Genomic DNA, 20,735 nt, shown 5'->3' with positions numbered 1-20,735 from the left:
CGTGGGGGCCAACTGTCTGGCTTTCATGAACCAGGTCCTCTGGGTCTGAGATTCTACAACTTTGTTACCCCCACCTTCGACGTCCTGGCCTCTACCTTCAAGACTTGTCCCTCGTTTTGTCTTCCTTACTAGAACGTTACTGCTCTTACTGACCACCAGAAATGTCCCCAAGCTCCCAATTTTAACAGTCCTGTTACATCTCTGCTGCCCAACTCCTTCTCCTTTGATTGGGATCCCCGGACACAAGCTCCCACGCATACACCCGAGCATTGTGACCAATTGATGTCCTCTGCTTCAAACCTTACTCCTTCTTTACCTAGATCACTTGTCACATGGCTGCAGACAGCTAAGTGTCTTCTACACGCACTCTGCTGTGTTAAAAAGCAGTCTGATGAAATGAGTTACTGAGAGAAGTAAAAATAAAACCTTGCCTATGTGCGGCAGTGGATACTACATATAAGGCACTGGCTGGCAAGTTACCACCTTTGCTGATCACAACGGTCCCATGAACGAAGTAAGAATGGTTTCGCTCACTCCGAAGATGGAAAATCAAGGCACAGAGACGTGAATTGCCCGAGTCTGTAGACTTAGTGATGGCACTGAAATGAGTATCCTGTATCTTCAAGTTATTGTTTTTCTCCCATTCCACTCCACTTCCAGAAATGATGACTAGCCCCTTGTCTCTCCCCACAGTATATGCCATGTAGAGGAAGATATTCATTAATGAATCCAAATGCGTTTGTCTTTGCTGGCTGGCCACGGGAAAAAAGAACTTGAAACAGAGCAAATTCTATAATAATGAAGATGCGTTCTTGTGGCACATTGAAGGCTGCAGAAGTTAGCTGTCTCTACCATTTCGGTTTTAAAAGGAGGAGGAACGAAAGGAGAGAGACTTTGAGGGCAGCAAAGAGAGACATAGGGAAGGAGAGAGAACTTTGGTCCCAAGGGTAGGGACCCCCAAGCTTATACTTTGGCATGCTTTGGGGAAACGACAAATGTTCAGAGAGAAATGGCCCACTGGTGTCCCCAGGAGTCTAGATCCTGGGCTCGGGGTCCCCACCCCTACTATGGTGAGAATTCCTGGATTCCAGACATGGCACAAAAAACCAGAGATCTGCCAGACTTCAGGGGACCTCAGGGTTTTGGACAAAAACCATGGTGGACTAACCCCCATATCTTTTTTTTTTTTTTAAAGATTTTATTTATTTATCTGATAGAGATCACAAGTAGATGGAGAGGCAGGCAGAGAGAGAGAGAGAGAAAGAGAGATGGAAGCAGGCTCCTTGCTGACCCCCATATCTTTTTAATTTAATTTAATTTAATTTTTTTATCAACACATTTTTTATTTATGTCTAGCATGTATCTTTTTTTTTTAAGATATTATTTATTTGAGAGGTAGAGAGAGAGAACAAGCAGAAAGAAGGGTAGAGGGGAGAAGCAGACTCCCTGGTGAGCAGGATGCCTTGCCTTATACAGGGCTCGATCTCAGGATCTCAGGACCCCAAGATTAACAGCTTAACAGACTGAGCCACTCAGGTGCCCCTGACCATCCCCCCATCTTTGGCATCATATAAACTCTCTAGTAGCTATGGAAGGTGAGGGAAACCCAGTCATGACTGAGACTGAATTTCCTATAAGTCTGTTGAAATAAGGACTCGAAGTAGGATTTAAGTCGATTGGATTTAAAGAATATCACTAGGATGTTTCTTGGACCCCTGTGGCTGTGGACGCGATAGCCACCATTCCTCATTCATTCATTCATTCATTAAGAATTTAGCTAATATTTACTGAGCTCTTACTAGGTACTGGGCATTGTGTCAGGCATTAAAAATACCTTTCATGTTGATATTATTGCTACCCAATGAAGCAAATAAATAATAGTAAATCTTTGGGGCACCTGGCTGGCTCAGTTGGTAGAGCATGTGGCTCTTGATCTTGAGGTTATGAGTTTGAGCCCCACATTGGGTGTAGGTTCCTTAAACAAACTTAAAAAATGGTAAACAGCAATGTATAGCAGAAAGAGAATTGAAGATGATGTTGAAGTGACAAAATATAAGGTGAGGAAAGGCAAACCAACCCTACTGGGGCGCCTGGGTGGCTCAGTGGGTTAAAGCCTCTGCCTTCAGCTCAGGTCATGATCCCAGGGTCCTGAGATTGAGCCCCGCATTAGGCTCTCTGCTCAGCAGGAAGCCTGCTTCTCCCCTCACCCCCGCCTGCCTCTCTGCCTACTTGTGATCTGTGTCTGTCAAATAAATAAAATCTTCAAAAAAAGAAAAGAAAAGAAAAAAACCAACCTTACCAACACAAGGAGGTCAAGGCACACATGGCTGGCTCAGTCCATGAAGGGTGAGACTCTTGATCTGGGGGTTGTGATTTTAAGCCCTACATTGGATATAGTGCTTACTTAAAAATAAGAAGAAGAAGAAGGGGGAGGAGGAGGAGGAGGAAAAGAAACAAGGTGGTTAGGACAAGCTTTTCTGAGGAGGTGACAGCCAAGCTGAGATCTGAAAGAGAAGAAGAAGCCAGTCATGTTCAGGCAGAGAGAAGTGCTTTGTGCAAATGCCCTGTGGTGGGAAAAAGCTTGATAGGTTGCAGGGGCTGAAAGAAGACCTGGATGCTCAGAGCACTGTGGGATGGTAAGAGAAATGCAATGAAGTTGGAGGTAGATCATTCAGTTTTGTGAGCCACCAACTCTACTCTCAATGCAGTCTGATTTGACTTTTAAAAAGATGGTGGTATATGCATTGGTGGAAACAAGTGTGGCCCCAGAGAGTCAGGAAGTGTCATGTGGGAGATTTTAGAGGCTGGCTTACTCAACCACTTCTCCTTTGTCTTCCCTTGCCGTTCAGGCGGGAGAGCCAAACCTCCCTTCCCCAGGCTCCCTTGCAGCAGGGTGCGGCCATGTCATGTGACACATACTTGGGGAAGGGCTTCCCTCCGAGAATAAAGAGACAAAGCCCAAGAGAGAAGGCTTTTATCCTTGACCGGTTCTTTGCCTTCCCTTTCCTTCCTTTGGAGCACAGATGTGGCTCTCATAGCCAAGCAGCTATCCTGTGACACACTGCAGATCACGGAACAGGAAGATAACCCTGGGCCCCTTTTCTCCATAGTTATTGTCACATTAGTAAAATACCCTTTCCTTATTTAATCTTCTGTGATAGGTTTTGCCTGGTTTTTTATTTTTGTTTGTTTTGTTTTGTTTTTAAGATTTATTTACTTGAGAGAGAAAGAGAGAGCACAAAAGCAGGGGAGAGGGGCAGAGGAAGTGGGAGAGGCAGACTCCCCGCTGAACGGGACCTGGACTTAGAGCTCCATCCCAGAACCCTGGGATCATGACCTGAGTCAAAGGCAGATGCTTAACCAACTGAGCCACCCCGGTGCCCCTATTTGTTTGTTTTTAAAGATTTTAAGTAATCTCCACACCCGACATGGGGCTTGAACTCACAACCCCGAGATCAAGAGTTGCATGCTCTACTGAATAAGCCAGCTGGGCACCCCTGTGATAGGGCTTTTGGATACTTCTAGTTGGTTCTGACATGGATGCCTTCACAGTTGTCCAGGAGAGAGGTCATGGTGGCTTGGACCACGGTGGTGATGGATTTGAGATATACTGTGGAGGAGGGCCACCAGGCCTTGCTGGAGAACTGGACATGGGGAGTGAGGGAAGGGGTAAGCTGTTTCTCCAAAGAGACAGGTAGCAAGTGGCAGAGATGAAAGTCAAACCTAGCTCTGCCTTGTCTCTTTTGTATATAAGCCATTTGACAAAAGCTGTTAATAGTGACCTCTCAGGGCTCCAGGTCTTTTCTCTAATGCCAAACTCATGCCCATTGGGCTTCCTCTGACCTTGGGTTGCCTTTGGAGCAGCTGTGGGTTTAGGGAAGTTGAACTGTCAGTGTTGGCTAAGAATTGACGAACAATGTAGAGGCAAGGGCTCCTCAGAAAGTGGTCTTGAGGAGGAAAGGGTGGTATTCCCAAGACCCTGAATCCCTTAGGCTCCCTCAGATGCGCCCCCTCCCTCCATCTAGAGCCCAGAGTTTAGTAAGCCCATGAGTCTACTTGGACTTGCCTGGATCTGGCCTTCCATCCAGTCTTTGTGAAGATGAGGTCCAAACTCGTCAACATGAAGATGGCAGAGTCAAGAGATTTTCTTCTAGCCCACAGACCAAGTGATTCTCAACTGTACATCCTACTGGGAAAATTGGATAATGGAAGAGGATTTTATTCTTCTTCAGTACATGGTTCTAGTGGTTTCCTAGGGTTGCCATATCAAAGTACCACAAACTGGGGGCTTAAAACAACAGAAACATATTCTCTCATGATTCTGGGGGCCAGAAGTCTGAAGTCAAGGTGCTGACAGGTCTATGATGTCTCTGAATGTGCCAGAGAAGATCCTTCCTGGCTTTTCCCAGCACCTACTGGTGGCTGGCAATCCTTGGCTTGTAGACCCGTCACTCTGAATCTGTCTCTATCTTCACTTGGCCTCTCAGTGAATGTCTGTGCCTACATCTCTTCTCATGAGGACACCTGTGGATTTAGGACCCACTCTAATGCAATATGACCTCATCTTCACCTGGTTACATATGTAAAAACCTTTATTCCAAATAAGGTAACATTCACAGGTACTGGAGGCTAAGGTTTCAATAAATCTTTTTGGGGACACAATTCAACCCACAGCAACATCACCATATCTAAATAATGGCAGGAAATTGACAAACTATCCTAAGGGGACATTTCTTCATTTTCTTTTGTTTCCCATATGAATGGAATAGTTTTCCTTGTAAATTACACTCCTTCCCCTCACCTTTTACATTTTTAAAAGAGAAGAGTTCTTTTCTTTTCTTTTTATTTAAGATTCTGTTTTTAAGTAATTTCTACACCCAACATGGGTCTTGAACTCACAACCCTAAGATCACCAGTCACAGGCTCCACCAACTGAGCCAGTTGGGGGGCCCCCAAAATAGTTCTTTTCTTAATTATAATAGGAAACAGCTGCTCACTGTAGAAAAGAGGAAAGCACAAAGAAAACCACCCATAATCCTACCTATCAAAGATAATCATTATTTTTCCATGCATATGCAGTTTTTCTTTGTATAAATAGTATCACCCTCCATAAACTGTTTGAAGCCTATTTATTTTTACTCAATATATTGCGTATATTTTTCTGTGCTAAGAAATATTCTTTTTTTCCCCTAAGTAATATTCTTATATGATGTGCTTTTTAGTGGTCGCATAGAACTTTTTTTTTTTTTTTTTAAGGATTTTACTTATTTGAGACAGCACGAGCAGGGGTTGGGGGAAGGGGGCAGAGGGAGTGGGACAAGCAGACTCTCTGCCAAGCAGGGTGTCTGATGCACAACCCGAAGGTCACGACCTGAGCCAAAGTCATGGAGAAACTCAACCAGCTGAGCCACCCAGAGACCTGGTCGCATATAATTTCTTATAAATTACTTAATGACACCTTTATTATTGGCTACTAAGCTTGCTTATACTTTTTGCTATGTAAGTAGCATTATGATGAACTTTTCACAGGTCTTTGTACATATCTATGATAAAGTCCTAGGAATATAACTGTTGGAATAAAGGTTATGCACATTTTAAGCTTTTTTTTTAAGCTTTATTTATTTCTTTTCAGAGAGAGAGAGAGAGAGCATGAGCAGAAAGGGCAGAGGGAGAGAGAGAATCTCAACATGGGGCTCGATCTCATGACCCTGAGATCACAACCTGAGCTAAAACCAAGAATCGGATGCTTAACCGACTGCATCACCCAGGTGCCCCAATGCAATGTAAGGTTTTTGATGCATATTGATAAACTGCCTTCCAGAAAGACTATACAACCACAGCATATGAAAATGCCAACACCAGAAAAAAGGGCTAGGGTGGGAGGGAGAGGCAAAAAAGAAAAAAACAAAAACAAAATGGCTAGGAGAGAATCTCAAGCAGACGGCACGCTGAGCGAAGAGCCTGACACGGGGCTTGATCTCGCGACCCATGAGATCATGACCTGAGCAGAAACCAAGAGCTGGATGTTTAACCAACTGAGCCACCCCCACCCCCGCCCCATTAGTCCCTTAGACGTACCTTACCTTCCAAGGTTCCTTCTTCCTTGCATCTGACTCCATCTTGGTCCTGACCTTTACATCTAGGCTGATTCCCTGGTTTTCAACCATAGTTTTGAGAACACAAAATTGTGTCTTCCTTTAAGAGCTACAACGGTCTTGCCCTCATTCCTGTCCCAGTCCTTGGCCTAGCTCAGCTCCTTCACATTGAGTATCCTCTGAGCATCTACCTGGACCTGCTTTAAGTCCTCACCTACATCAGTTACACCTGCAGATCCTTTCCCGTGGCCCAACCTCCAGCTTTTCCTACTCCATGAAAGCTGGAGTAGTTGGCAATGAGAAGGAAGTATATTTCCAAGAGGAAAGTAACACCAGCAAAAATAATCGTTCCTTTCAGAGACTCCTTATCACGTGTTCTATGATTCCTTCCAGTCTAAGAGTCGTGGGGTGAAGGCCCCCAGGGGAGTACTCCATGCTGAACACTTCGGGACCACTTGATCCTTAATTCCACCAGCAGTTCACTAAGGTTGTCCTGTGCGCCTAGGAAAGAAAACCCTGTGTGGAGTATCTCCGGGAGCTCCAGGACCACCTGGGAGGACCTGGGGAGAAGGAGAACTGAGAGGGGGACATGCCAGTGGGCTCCCTAGTACATAGGACACCTTTGTGACAGCTAATATCCATTGACGACATTGCCAATCACCCTCTGGGTCCCACCGATGACAGGAACGACAGCTAGAATAATTCTAAGGACATTCCAAGGACAGTGGTTCAAGGGATCACCGCTCTCTCTGATTCCTTGAGAACTGTGAAATGTGACTATCTTGGTTTTACCTCTGACCCACCCACTAGCCACGTGGGGGTGAGCCTGTTTTCAAGATGGAGGATTCTTCCCCAAACCAAGTCCCTTCCAACTATTCAACATAGGAGTATCCACCAATCTGCCTAATGTGCCACATCCAACTTCCTTTGCCCTGATTCTGACACCCCCTACTTGTCCTAAGTCTTCTATGGATCTCCAGACCATCTCACCTTCACAGGAGCCAAGAGACAGCCCCAGGAGTACAAGGTGAGGTGAGAGGTAGTCATGTCACAGAAGTAGGAATGGGCCCTGAATATTCTCACACAACTATGAAGACAAGGGAGAAATGAGCTAACACTTCTATCCTATCAATACTCTATTTCAGGGGCACCTGGGTGGCTCAGACATTAAGTGTCTGAGTTGGGCCCCAGTCATGATCCCGGGGTCCTGGGTTCAAGCCCCACAACAGGCTCCCTGTTCTGCGGAAAGGCTGCTTCTCCCTCTCCCACTCCCCCTGCTTGTGTTCCCTCTCTCATGGTCTCTCTTTCTGTCAAATAAATAAATAAAATCTTAAAAAAAATACTCTATTTCAGGGGCTCTTATGATATGTAAGCTTCTGGGGGGTGGATCTCTCATCTGTAAGCTGTGTGTGAGCCAGGGCCCACATCCGTTTTGTTCAATGGTTGTATCCCTTGAACCCAGAACTATGCCTGGCACAAGCAGGCATTCACATAATACTTGTTAAACGAGAAAGAGCCTGGGGTCAAAACTGCTGTTTAAAACATTGGCTGTGGTCTAAATTCCAAACACCTAATCACATCCATGGTGACAGCTGGCCCTCTCATAGAGCCCACAGCGCCCTGGGAACTCATTCACTAGATGACTCCAAAGCAACCTGCAAGGCAAGTCTTGTTATCCCACTTTCTAGATGTGCAAACCAGCTCTTAAAGGTTAAGTTCCTAAAGTTCCACAGAGACTAGGAACTGGGGTTTGCAAAGAAAGGCTAGGGCATCCCATAATGCCTTCCTGTTCACACACGCTCCCTGGGGTACAACCTGTGTCCAGTTCCTACAGATATATCCTTTTACTAATTTTTTTAAAATTATTTTATTTATTTACTAATTTATTCTTATTTATTCAGTTCTCTGAGTCTGAAGGCTGAAGGCAGATGCTTAATGACTGAGCCACCCAGACACCCTAACACACTTTAGAATGAACTAAAAACACCAAATATTTAGAGAGTATTTTGGGGCTCCTGGCTGGCTCAGTCTGTAGGGCATGCAACTCGCGATCTCAGGGTCCTAAGTTCAAGCCCCATGATGGGCGAAGAGCCTATTTAAAAAAAATGCAAGTAGGATGTATTTTATATTGATTGACTATGTATGTGTATGAGTGTATTTAATTTCTTCTTTAAATCATTGTGGGAAATTAATTTCAAATGTAAACAAATGTAGAGACTAGTACAATGAATCCCATGAACTTATTTGTAGAAGTAACAACCATCAAACTAACTCATGGCTAAGGACATTTCATCTAAGCCTCCTCTTCCCCCTCTCTCTATATTATTTTGAAGCAAATACTAGAAATGACATACTTTCTTATATATTTTAGTATATATCTCTGAAAGAGGGACTTCCTCTTGAGAAATATAAAACAGCTAAAATGAAAATTTAAAAATTCTTCTTACCACCAGGGATCTAATCAGAAACCCACCCCGTTTGTTCATACTTTGCATGCATTTTTTAGATTCATTCAAACTGAGATCCAAATAAGGTTCCCATATTGCAATCGACTGATGTCTTTTAAGTCTCTTTATTTTTTTTTAAAGATTTTATTTATTTATTTGAAAGAGAGAGAAAGATCACAAGTAGACAGAGAGGCAGGGGGGTGGGGAAGCAGGCTCCCCACTGAGCAGAGAGCCTGATGTGGGGCTGGATCCCAGGACCCTGAGATCATGACCTGAGCCGAAGGCAGAGGCTTAACCCACTGAGCCACCCAGGCACCCCTAAAGTCTCTTTAAATGTATAGGTTACCCTTCCCCTTTTTATTATACTCTTGCAATCTGTTTTGTATTAGAAAACCTATTGTATTTTAAAGACTCTAAATTAAAAGTTGTGAGATCATACATTGATCTTAAAGAAAAATAGTATCAATTAGAAGACAATCATATACTTACTCTCTCCCTTTGGTAGTCCAACACGGATTCATTCACAAGATGGTAATCAGTTAAAAGACAGCATCACATTGTAATATTAAGGTACACAGGCTACCTATTTAAGATAGTTTTTAAATTTAATAAACCAGTTTTTAAGCAATCTCAACTCTAGAGCTACTCCTTTCATTCGTGGTCTCTAGAAGGAAGAATAAAGTCACTGAGCACATTTTAGGTGAAAGAACGCGGTATTTCGTTACTGCAAGGGCAAATACCTGGGGCACGGGGCAGCAAGTGTTCTGCATGGATAAGAGCTTGAAAGTGCATAAAGATCAGCTGCTCCTCATTAAGGGGCTCAAGGCTTCCAGAAACATGAAAGTTTAAAGATACCTGGTTGCTATGGCTGCGCAAAGTAGGCACAGAGATAATCCTCGTTCACCTACAATGTAAAGAGGAGTTTAAGGAACAACTTTTATCTCCGTAATTGCTTCTATTTCCCATTATCCTTTGCAAGAGTAGAATGAGCTGAGTTTCTGCCCCCAAAGGGCCTTGGCTGAAGCACTGTGGTCGGGGGATTAGCCGGTGGGGATGGGGGCGGGGGGAGGGGGCGGGGAGGGAAGGGCCTTCTTTCCTTCATCTCCTCTCTGGGCCCTTTCACCCTTTGCCCTCTGAGTCTTGCCAATGCACACCCCGCCCTAAGAAGCTGGTTCCAGGAGAGCAGCAGAGCAGCTGGGCTGGGCGTTTGGTCAGAAGTGACTGGGTGTGGACTCTGGTCTGGACGACACCAGGGGCGCCCGGCCCTGGGAATGGGGCCAGGCTGAATTATTTTTCTGGCTATTGTGGGCCTCGATATACATTCCTTTCTCCCTGTCCAAGCTGGAAATTCCACTGCACTGAGCATCTGTGTGTGTGCGCTCGTGTGCGGTATGAAGAGCGTGTAGGGAGAGGCTGGGAGGACCCAGGCTTGTGGCTTTCCGGGCCCTGAGATCCCAGCTCGCAGCTCCAGCGCCCGGAGCCCCAGCCTTTCAGGAAACTTGCAGGTGAAGCAGAGAGAAGAGGCTCACCCCTCCAGGGTCATGTCAACGTGGAAGAATGACAATAACACAACTTGATTAAAGGCTTAGGACCACAGCCCGGCATGGTCCCTGCATTCCTGATTCTCACTGTAATTTCCCCGGGTAGATGGGAAAGCACTGGAGGAACACAGGAAAGGGAGTTTGGTGAGGCCATGTCCCTTGCTCAGAGTGGGAGGATGAACACAGTTGGCTCTAGAGGGGCCGAGCTGTGACTCCAGCCACGTCATTTGGCCTCTCTGAGTCCCAGTTTCCATAGTTCCAAAGGAGAAATAACAGAAATACCCACCTGAAGAACTTCATCCAAAGAAAAGATGAGCTAATGCACGGACGGTCGCATGAGGAACTAGAGCACTATCCAAAAATAAGGTCAGGAGGTCAGAAAGGAGCTGGCTCGGCACAGACCCAGGTGCTCTGCTAGTAACAAGGCCCAGTTTCTTTGGTGAAATACTTCTAGTCAATTAGGTTATCTCATGGTAAGAACATCTTGTCTCTTTCCATAACATTCAAAAGATTTATTATTTTTATTATTATTTTCTTTTACGGAGGCTCTCCGCCTAACATAGGGCCTGAACTCACAACCCTGGGGTCAAGGGTCCCATGCTCTCCTCCAATGGAGCCAGCCGGGCGTCCCTCATTCCATACATTTTGAGGCCCATCTGGACTACCAGGTGCCGTCTAGATTCTGGCAAGACTGGGTCTTGCCCTCAGAGTCTAACGGGGACAATAGAAAACCCCAGCAAACAAGTAAGGGAATAGTGCTGGCCATCAGTGCTGGGAAGAAGTGAAGAGCTAATGTAGCGCTGGAATAGTCAGGAAAGACGTCCCCTCGACTAGTAAGGAGCCAACCACTGGTAAGAAGCCAAGTGGTAGGGCTGGAGACAGAACAGCAGGCAGAGGGGACAGCCTGAACACGGGCTGGGGGGTGGGCTCGTGGGTGAGCCTGCAGGGGGCTGGACTCTGGTAGTAAGGACTATGATATACATTTTTCTTTTTTTTTAATTCTAAGCTCTATGCCCAATGTAGGACTCAGACTCATGACCTCGAGATCAAGAACTGTATGCTCTACTGACCAAGCTTTTTAATTTATTTTTAGTAAGCTCTATGCCCAAGGTGGGGCTTTAACTCATGACCCCCAAGGTCAAATGTCACATACATGGCTCTACTGACTGAGCTAGCCAGCCTCCCCGACTGCAAGCTTTTTAAAAAACACAGTGGTCAAATTCACATAACATAAAATTCACCACTGTACCATGTACTCCTATCCTTCCTTCCACTGGTCCTGCCCCTGGCCTTTGGCAACTACTGATCTGCTCTGGACGTTTCATATAAATGGGATCATATACTAACTGGCCCTTTGTGACGAGCTTCCTTCACTCAACATAATGTTTCTGAGGTTCCTTTGCATTGTGACATGCGTTAGAGCATCAATACAGGCTTCTCTCTCTCTCTTTTTTTTTAAAGGCAATCTCTACACCCAATGTGGGGCTCGAACTTACAACCCTGTGTTCAAGAGTCACACACTCTACTGACTGAGCCAGTCCAGTAGTTTTGGGTCTTTTGGGAGGGATTTTTTTTTTTTTTTGTTAAATATTTTATTTATTCATTTGAGGGAGAGAGATACAGAGAGAGAACATGAGTGGGGGAGAGGCAGAGGGAGAAGCAGACTCCCTGCTGAGCGGGGAGCCTGATAAGGGGTTTGATCCCAGGACCCCGAGATCATGACCTAAGCCCAAGGCAGATGCCCACCCGACTAGCCACCCAGGCACCCCGTCTTTCCATTTCTCTTGCCTCTCCTGTCAGCCAGCCCCACCCACCAGTAACTCACTGAGGGTGTTAAGCGGAAGGATTCTAGCCTTTCAATAAGAAAACCAACCAAGTGCGATCAGGGTCTTGGCTTGAGTAGACAATGACTGCTTTGTTCATCAAGGTCACTTACACTGAAGAAATCAAATTGCTCTTTCACTTCTGTCTAATAGAAGGGAGACACAGAACAGTTGAACCTGAACAAGAGAGGTCTAAACTGCGCAAGTCCACTTGTATGTGGGGTTTTTTGCGATAAATACAGTAGAATACTTTGAATGTATTTTCTCTTCCTTATTTTTTTTTTAAGGTTTTGTTTTCAAGTAAGCTCTATGCCCAACATGAGGCTCAAACTCACGACCCACTGATCTAGAATCACATGCTCCAACTCTTGATCTCAGGGTGATAAGTTTAAGTCCCATGTTGGGCCTAGAGCTTACTTTAAAAAAAAAAATGTCGCATGCTCTACTGACTAAGCCAGCTAGGTGCCTCATTTTTTCTTTTTTTTCAAGATTCTATTGAATTATTAGAGAATGCAAGACAGAGGCTGAAAGCACAGAGGGATGGTGACAAGGTGATGCAGGCTCCCCACTGAGCAGAGAGCCCATCACGGGGCTTGATCCCAGGACCCTGAGACTGTGACCTGAGCCAAAGGCAGACACTCAACCAACTGAGCCACCCAGGCACCCCTTATGATTTTAGTAACATTTTTTTTTCTCTAGCTTACTTTGTAAGAATACAGTATGTAACACACAACACACAAAAAAATGTTAACTGATGGTTCATGTTATCAGTAAAGCTTCCAGTCAACAGTAGGCTATTAGTAAAGTTTGGGGGGAGTCAAAACTGATACATGGATTTCCAACTGCAAGGGAGTTTGGCACCGTACTCTCATGTTGTTCAAGGGCCAACTGAATTCATAAAGTGCGTCCACACAGTTATGTTTTCAAGTGGTTTGAGCCTCCTCGGCCAAGCCACACTCCCAGGTGGGTGGTTAACCTAACTGCTGACAAAAAGTCTCTGGGAGAAGTCTTACAACCAAGCACCTTCCCAAGAGGGTCCACTGTGGCTCAAATAGCAGCGACTCGGACCCACCCCAGCCTCTGGGATGGCAGCACAGGGAAGGAAGGGAAGATGTCGACTTCCCGCAATTGTCCTCCTTCTGTTGCCCCCCATGTTTACGTCAACTGCTGTAAAACCCAGGTGCAGGTTCAGGAGGAAGTGTACTTGAACTCTCAACATCAGAAAAAGTTCTCCTGGGTGGCTCAGTGGGTTAAAGCCTCTGCCTTCGGCTCAGGTCATGATCTCAGGGTCCTGGGATCGAGTCCCACATCGGACTCTCTGCACAGCAGGGAGCCTGCTTCCTCCTCTCTCTGCCTGCCTCTCTGCCTACTTGTGATCTCTGTCTGTCAAATAAATAAATAAAATCTTTAAAAAAAAAAAAAAAAGAAAAAGAAAAAGTTCTCCTCCCTTTAGCTAGCAGGGGCACCCTCCGTCCGGCCAGGCTGCTTACAGATGAGATCGCCTTGAGAGGGCGCCCTGGCGGCTCACTGTCCGCAATGTCAGAGCTGAGGGCATTCGTTTCTTCATCTCGTGGCCTTGGCTGCTCTCCTCACTCATTCGACAGATAAATGCTTGCCCTGTGCCAGGCGCTGACCCAGTGCTTGGAGGAAAGCAGAAAACAAGTTTTCTATCCTGTGGATAGACAGCCACCCCCTCCCCAACAGATGAATAAGTAAAATCTAGGGCAGATTGTTGGATAGTGAACAGTTTTCTAGAGGGAAGTGAATGAGAGAAAGATATTAGAGTGCTAGTCTGTGCCACTGTGGGCACAGAAGGGGGATAAGCAGGGAGGACAGGGAAGGCTTCGCTGAGGTGACATCTGAGGACAAATCCCAAGAAGGTGAGGAAGGAAAGCCTCCAGGAAGAAAGAATGATGGATACAATTGCAGGAGCGAGACAGGGCAGGAGAGCAGTCGGTGATGGGGAGGAGGGAAGTGATACATGGACACAGGTTTGAAAAGACTGATTTGTGTGTGTGTGTGTGTGTGTGGTAGGATTGCTCCATCTGCTACGTGGGGAGCGGATTGCAGGGGACAAGGACAGAAGCTGAGGGCTGTGTAGGAGGCTTCTGTAGTGATCTGACCGAGGGACCACTGTAGCACGGGCTGGTGGGGGAGCTGCCCTGGGGTGAGAGCTCAAACAGCCATGCCTTTCAGATCAAACCCACAATGAGCTATCACCTTGTACCTATCAGAATGGCTACCATCAAAACCCCAAACCCAACCCAACCCAGAAAACAACAAGTGCTGGCAAGGACGTGGGGAAACTGGCACCCTTGTGTCCTGCTGGTAGGAACGTAACACAGCGTGGCAGTCCTTCAAGATATTAAAAGTAGAATTACCGTACGATCTAGAAATTCCACTTTGGGGTATAAATCAGAACCGAAAGCAGGGTCTTGAAGAAATATTTGTACCTTGATGTTCACAGTGAAGGGGTACAGAGTACACAGTGTATAATGAGCTTCCCTGGCACAAGAGTTTTTATTGTTTCTTTATTTTGAGTAATGTCTACACCCAACACGGGGCTTGAACTCAAAACCCTGAGATCAAGGGTCACATGCTCCACCAACTGAGCCTGCCAGGAGACCCTGGCGTGAAGGCAACTGAAAAAGGGACAATAGCAGACACAGGACAAACTGCCTGCCCTCCGCACCTTTACAGGCAGGACGGTGGGCAATTCTTCGTCATCACAGACAATGCTAGACTCCAGCTCAGGAACAGTACCAGAGGACTTCATGACTCCACGAACCAAACACTACTAAGGAGCCCTTATCTTCCAATGCTTCCCCCCAGATGGTAACCTTCCCATACTCTGCTGCCTCTAGAAGCACACAGTCCTGGTGCTTTGTCTTGTTGCTGCTCTATAAAATTTACTGTTCTTTAGTTAAGATGCTTCTAATCACCCTGAGTCCCTCATCACTGAGTTCTCCTGTGTGTACACACTCGTGAAGGAACCATTTTTCTCCTATTCATTGATCCTGAGTCAGTCTGATTTGCAGGGCCCCAGCCAGAGAACCTTAGGGGGCAGAGGAAGAAAGTTAAGTTGTTCCTTACAATAGTGGCATTAGTCCCAAGAGCCAAGCACGAAAGCAACACAAGTGTGACAGCGACAGAAGTGTGACAGCGACAGAATGGATAAACAAAACGTGGTTCGCACCTGCAGTGGGATATTATCTGACCTTAAAAACGGCAGTTCGACACAGGCTACAGCACGGATGAAACTTAGAGATACTGTGCCAAGTGAAAGAAGCCAGTCACAAAAAAACAAATTTTGTATGATTTCACAGACGTGAGTTATCTAGAGGAGTCAAACTCAGAGGCAGAAAGTAGAATGGTGGTTGCCAGAGGCAGGGGGCGGAGAGGGGGGAAGGGAAGTTGTTTAATGGGTCCAGTTTCAGATTTGCAAGATGACAAGGCTCTGGAGATGGGCTGCACAACAACATGAATAGACTGAACATTACGGAACTGCACACCGAACAGTAGTTAAGACGCTTAGCTTCATGGTATGTGTATTTTATCACAATTTTTTTAAAAAAAGCAATTACTTTTGGGGCATCTGGGGTGGTTTAATCGTTAAGCGTCTGCCTGGCTCAGGTCATGATCCCAGGGTTCTGGGATCGAGCCCCGCATGGGGCTGCTCGGCAGGAAGCCTGCTTCTCCTTCTCCCACTCCCCTTGCTTGGGTTCCCTCTCTGTCAAATAAATAAATAAAATCTTGAAAAATAAAAAAGAAGGCAGGGTACCTGGGTGGCTTAGCGGGTTAAAGCCTCTGCCTTCGGCTCAGGTCATGATCTCAGGGTCCTGGGATCGAGCCCCACATAGGGCTCTTGGCTCAGCAGGGAGCCTGCTTCCCCCTGCCCCTCTCTGCCTGCCTCTCTGCCTACTTGTGATCTCTGTCTAATAATAAATAAAATCTTAAAAAAAAATTATTTCTAAGTAATCTGTACACCCAATGCTGGGCTTGAACTCACAACCCCAAGACCAAGAGTCTCATGCTCAACCAACTGAGCCAGCCGGACAACCATTTGTTTTTTGTGGGTTTTTTTTTTTTTTCTTCAAGATTTTGAAGAGAAGGTGATGAGCTGAGCAGAGAAGGTGATGTGGGGCTCGATCCCAGTACCCTGGGATCACGACTCGAGCCAAAGGCAGAGACTTCAACCCACTGAGCCACCCAGGCGCCCCGCACCCATTCGTTTTTAAAGTAAGCTCTACACCCAACAGGCAGCTTGAATTCAGGCCCCTAGAGCAAGAGTCACATGCTCCACTGACCGAACCAATCAGGCACCCAGTGATCTTGGTTTTGACTCTTCTGTTGGAAGTGTCCTCTCTCAATTCCGTATTTCCAGTCTTCACTCATCTTATAAAATGGACTTCAAATGCCACCTCCTCCACAAAGCCTTCCATGATTCCCTAACTGGGAGCAAGCTTCACCCTCCTCAAAACTCCCCCAGCACTTAGGACATTTAATGTTCTGCTTACAATGTTTCTTGGAAACATTGTAGGGCTCCCCATAGGGCTGGGAGACACTTGAAGATGGGGACAGCATTTTATTCATCTATATACTGGGCACTACCCACGTGGGTTACTTCGAGTCATAGGCCCCTAGGGTAACCTAGTATGATTTACAAGCACGTCCTGTTTCATGCTGATCCCGTAGGAAACTACCTGCACTGGTGTCACAATGCCCTCATCAAGCTGTGCATTCTGCCGGCCAAACGAAACCTCTGCAGAGAATCCCGGCACTACTTTTACTACCTGCATCTGGGTTCGTCTCTGTAGCCTTCCTGGGCTCTGCTCTTCTCAGCCATGTCTACACGGCCCGTCTCACCTTTCCAGACACAGCAATGGAGTCATTATACTAGAAATTACATGTAAACTCTCAAGTGCTGTACAAAAGCCAGTCTAGGCGGAATGTGATCTTTCATCTGAAGGTATTTTATTTCATTTCCACAGCAATCTCAGAAGGCAGGTGCAGGTGTTATTGTCCTCCCTCTGAATAAGGAAAGTACACGCAGGGCCAGTCACATCAATTTCAAAGTCTAGGACAAACTGAAAATGGGGGGCTCCTCGCTCAAAAGCAGGTGAGAAGTGTCACTAAAGGTAATACAGACCAACCATCTTCCTTTCTGCTGCAGTGTGTCTCTCAGCCGCTCATGGTGCCTTTCACTTGCTAGTTCATGCTGTGGTCCCTTGGGCTCGGGTTCTCCTTACAGGGCCTCGCCCTACAACGTGATACATGCCCAACCCACCAGCCACCAGGTATATTACAGACACCAAAATCTGAATTCCATATAATTTTCATGTGTCAAGAATTATTACTGCTCTTTTGATTACTGAATTTGAATTTTATTGAATTTTGAATTATTATGCTCTTTTGATTTTCTTTCCTGACCATTAAAAAATATAAAGCCGGGCGCCTGGGTGGCTCAGTGGGTTAAGCTGCTGCCTTTGGCTCGGGTCATGATCTCAGGGTCCTGGGATCGAGTCCCACATCAGGCTCTCTGCTCAGTGGGGAGCCTGCTTCCCCCCCTCCTCTCTCTGCCTGCCTCTCCGTCTCCATCTACTTGTGACCTCTCTCTGTCAAACAAATAAATAAAATCTTAAAAAAAAAAAAAAAAAAAAAATATATATATATATATATATATATATATATATATATATATATTTAAGCCATCCTTAGTTTGTGAGCCACACAGAAACTGCAGTCAGGTAGGTACGTCCCACAACTTATGGTTTCCCAACCTCCAGACTAGATGACCCTTCTAGGAACTGAACATTTAAAACTTGCATACGGAATGCCTGGGTGGCTCAGTTGGTTAAGCAGCTGTCTTCGGCTCAGGTCATGATCCCAGCGTCCTGGGATCGAGTCCCACATCGGGCTCCTTGCTCGGCAGGGAGCCTACTTCTCCCTCTGCCTCTGCCTGCCTCTCTGTCTACCTGTGTTCGCTCTCTCTCCCTCTCTCTCTGACAAATAAAGAAATAAAATCTTTAAAAATAAATAAAATAAATAAAATAAAATAAAACTTACATACGCTGACAGAAAAGCTTTTGTGCAAAATAAAGGGAAAATGTTGTCATGGCCACCTACAGAAATGAAAAGTTCGTTGACAGTTCAATGAGAAAAATGGTAGGAGATGTGAATCATCACATGAGCTTCAGTAGATTACACTCAAAGCAGTATCATATTCATCTTGTAAGCAGCAAATTAATTTCAGAAAAATGTAATTCATCGCAGCAAAATTAAAGATGCTAATTTCAATTTTCTTGACTGTAGTTCTGAATTATTTTTGGTGCTTACTTCTGCCGATATAAATCTTGTCTACTGAAAGCCTAGATCTAACCTTTCTCTGACCATACTCTAGACCTGTGGCTCCAAATAGAAGTCCATGGGTTGATGCCCGGTGGCTGTTAGCACACGTAGGAGGTGATATGAAAAAAATTAGGGCAAAATAGAGTACATTTTAGAGGTTAATTAGCAAAACAGGGGCACCTGGGTGGCTCAAGGGCACCCGAAGCCTCTGCCTTCAGCTCAGGTCATGATCTCAGGGTCCTGGGATTGAGCTCCAAATCGAGCTCTTTGCTTAGCAGGGAGCCTGCTTCCCCCTTCTCTCTGCCTGCCTCTCTGCCTGCTTGTGATTTCTGTCAGATAAACAAATAAAATCTTAAAAAAAAAAAAAGGTTAATTAGCAAAACAAAGCCTTGGTAATCTTATGTCAGAATCCAGAATCTTTTGGAAACTGTACTCATCTATGATCCTAAAAATTCAGGAAACACTGCTGTAGATTTTTCTTTATGGAGCACTCCAGAAGACTTAACTGTCACGGGCGCCTGGGTGGCTCAGTGGGTTAAGCCGCTGCCTTCGGCTCAGGTCATGATCTCAGGGTCCTGGGATCGAGTCCCGCATCGGACTCTCTGCTCAGCAGGGAGCCTGCTTCCTTCTCTCTCTCTCGGCCTGCCTCTCTGTCTACTTGTGATTTCTGTCAAATAAATAAATAAAATCTTTAAAAAAAAAAAAAAAAAAAGAAGACTTAACTGTCAGACTCACTGGGCATAGAAAGATGAGCTTGTATCGCTATTGATTATGTTTTGTTGTCTCCTCTTCTAGACAGGAATAAACACATAAAAGGCAGGAATTCTGCTTCTGTGTCTAACCAATCCCTTGGTTCCTTATTAGCTTCATGTTTGTAGGAACTTTCCTTCATCTTGTAGTTATTTGCCATCCGGGCTGTCTTACTAATTGCTGTTCAGTAATTATTTAATCATATTTAATCTTCAAATTTCATCTGCTAACAGCTCCTAACAGAGCTTGAGTCCTTGCCTCTTCTCGAACTACAGTATAATCTGCCCTGGCACAGGGTTTCAGCAAGAAAGGCTTAAGTGTGTTAGCCTAATACCTATGGTCCTAAGTGATGTTTTCCTGAGGGTTTTAGTGTATTTGCACAAAATTTAAAATACTAATACTTACTTTTATTTTATTTTATTTTATTTATTTATTTTTTTAAAGATTTTATTTATTTATTTGACAGAGAGAAATCACAAGTAGACGGAGAGGCAGGCAGAGAGAGAGAGAGGGAAGCAGGCTCCCTGCCGAGCAGAGAGCCCGACGCGGGACTCGATCCCAGGACCCTGAGATCATGACCCGAGCCGAAGGCAGCGGCTTAACCCACTGAGCCACCCAGGCGCCCCACTTACTTTTATTTTTAATAAGAAATTTTAAGTCATTTTTTTTAAAAGTAGGCTCTGCACCCAATTTTCTAAAATACTGTATTTATTTAGTTGTCAGAGAGAGAAAGAGAGCACAGAGAGCGGGAGCAGCAGGCAGAGAAGCCGGTTCCCTGCAGAACAAGGAGCCTGATGAGGGACCCAATCCCAAGACCCTGGGACCATGACCTGAGCGAAATACAGATGCTTAACCCACTGAGCCATCCAGTCGTTGCCTCCAGTACTTATTTTTAAAAAGAGCTTGAGTTTGAGCCCAAACACTGCCACTGAGTAGTAAGCAATCTTGAGCAAATCTCTCAGCTTTGGGGTGCCTGGCTAGCTCAGCTGGCAGACCATGAGACTCTTAATCTTGGGGTCTTGAGTTCAGGCCCCACGTTTAGGCATAGGGCTTACTTAAATTGTATTGAAAAAATAAATTGTGGGGTACCTGGGGGGCTCAGTCGGGTAAGCGTATACCTTTAGCTCAGGTCATGGTCTCAGGGTCCTGGGATCCAGCTCCTTATTGGGCTCCCTGCTCAGCGGGGAGTCTGCTTTTCTCTCTCACTCATGCTTGCTAGTTCTCTCTCAAATGAATAAAATCTTTAAAAAAATGAATTATTTTAAAAATTTAAGAAGAAATCTCTCAGCTTCTCTATTAGGTGAGAGAGAACTTTTGTGGGGGGAGGCAGAGGCAGAGGGAAAGAGAATCTTAAGCAGGCTCCACCTCCAGGGCAAGACAGACACCGGGCTCAATTTCACGATTCTGAGATCATGACCTGAGCCAAAGTCAAGTTGGATGCTTAACTGACTAAGCCACCCAGGCTTTTTTTTTTTGAAGATTTATTTATCTTCGAGAAAGCAAGTGACAGAGTGTGAGCAGGAGGGGTAGAGGAAGAAAGAGAATCTCAAGCGGAATCTATCAGAGAGTCTTTTGAGGATTATACGGATGGAACCCATTTATTGTCACGAGGTGTTCCTATAAACTACATCCCAAGAAGGAGTACTGTGAAGCAGGTCTTACACAAACAAAAATTTTTCCTACACAAAATTATATAGTAATTTGGGGCTTTAGTCCTAAGATGAAACACCA

The sequence above is a fragment of the Neovison vison genome, chromosome 5 (genome assembly GCF_020171115.1).
Source record: "Neovison vison isolate M4711 chromosome 5, ASM_NN_V1, whole genome shotgun sequence".
NCBI lineage: Eukaryota > Metazoa > Chordata > Mammalia > Carnivora > Mustelidae > Neogale > Neogale vison.
This window is presented reverse-complemented; position numbering follows the sequence as displayed.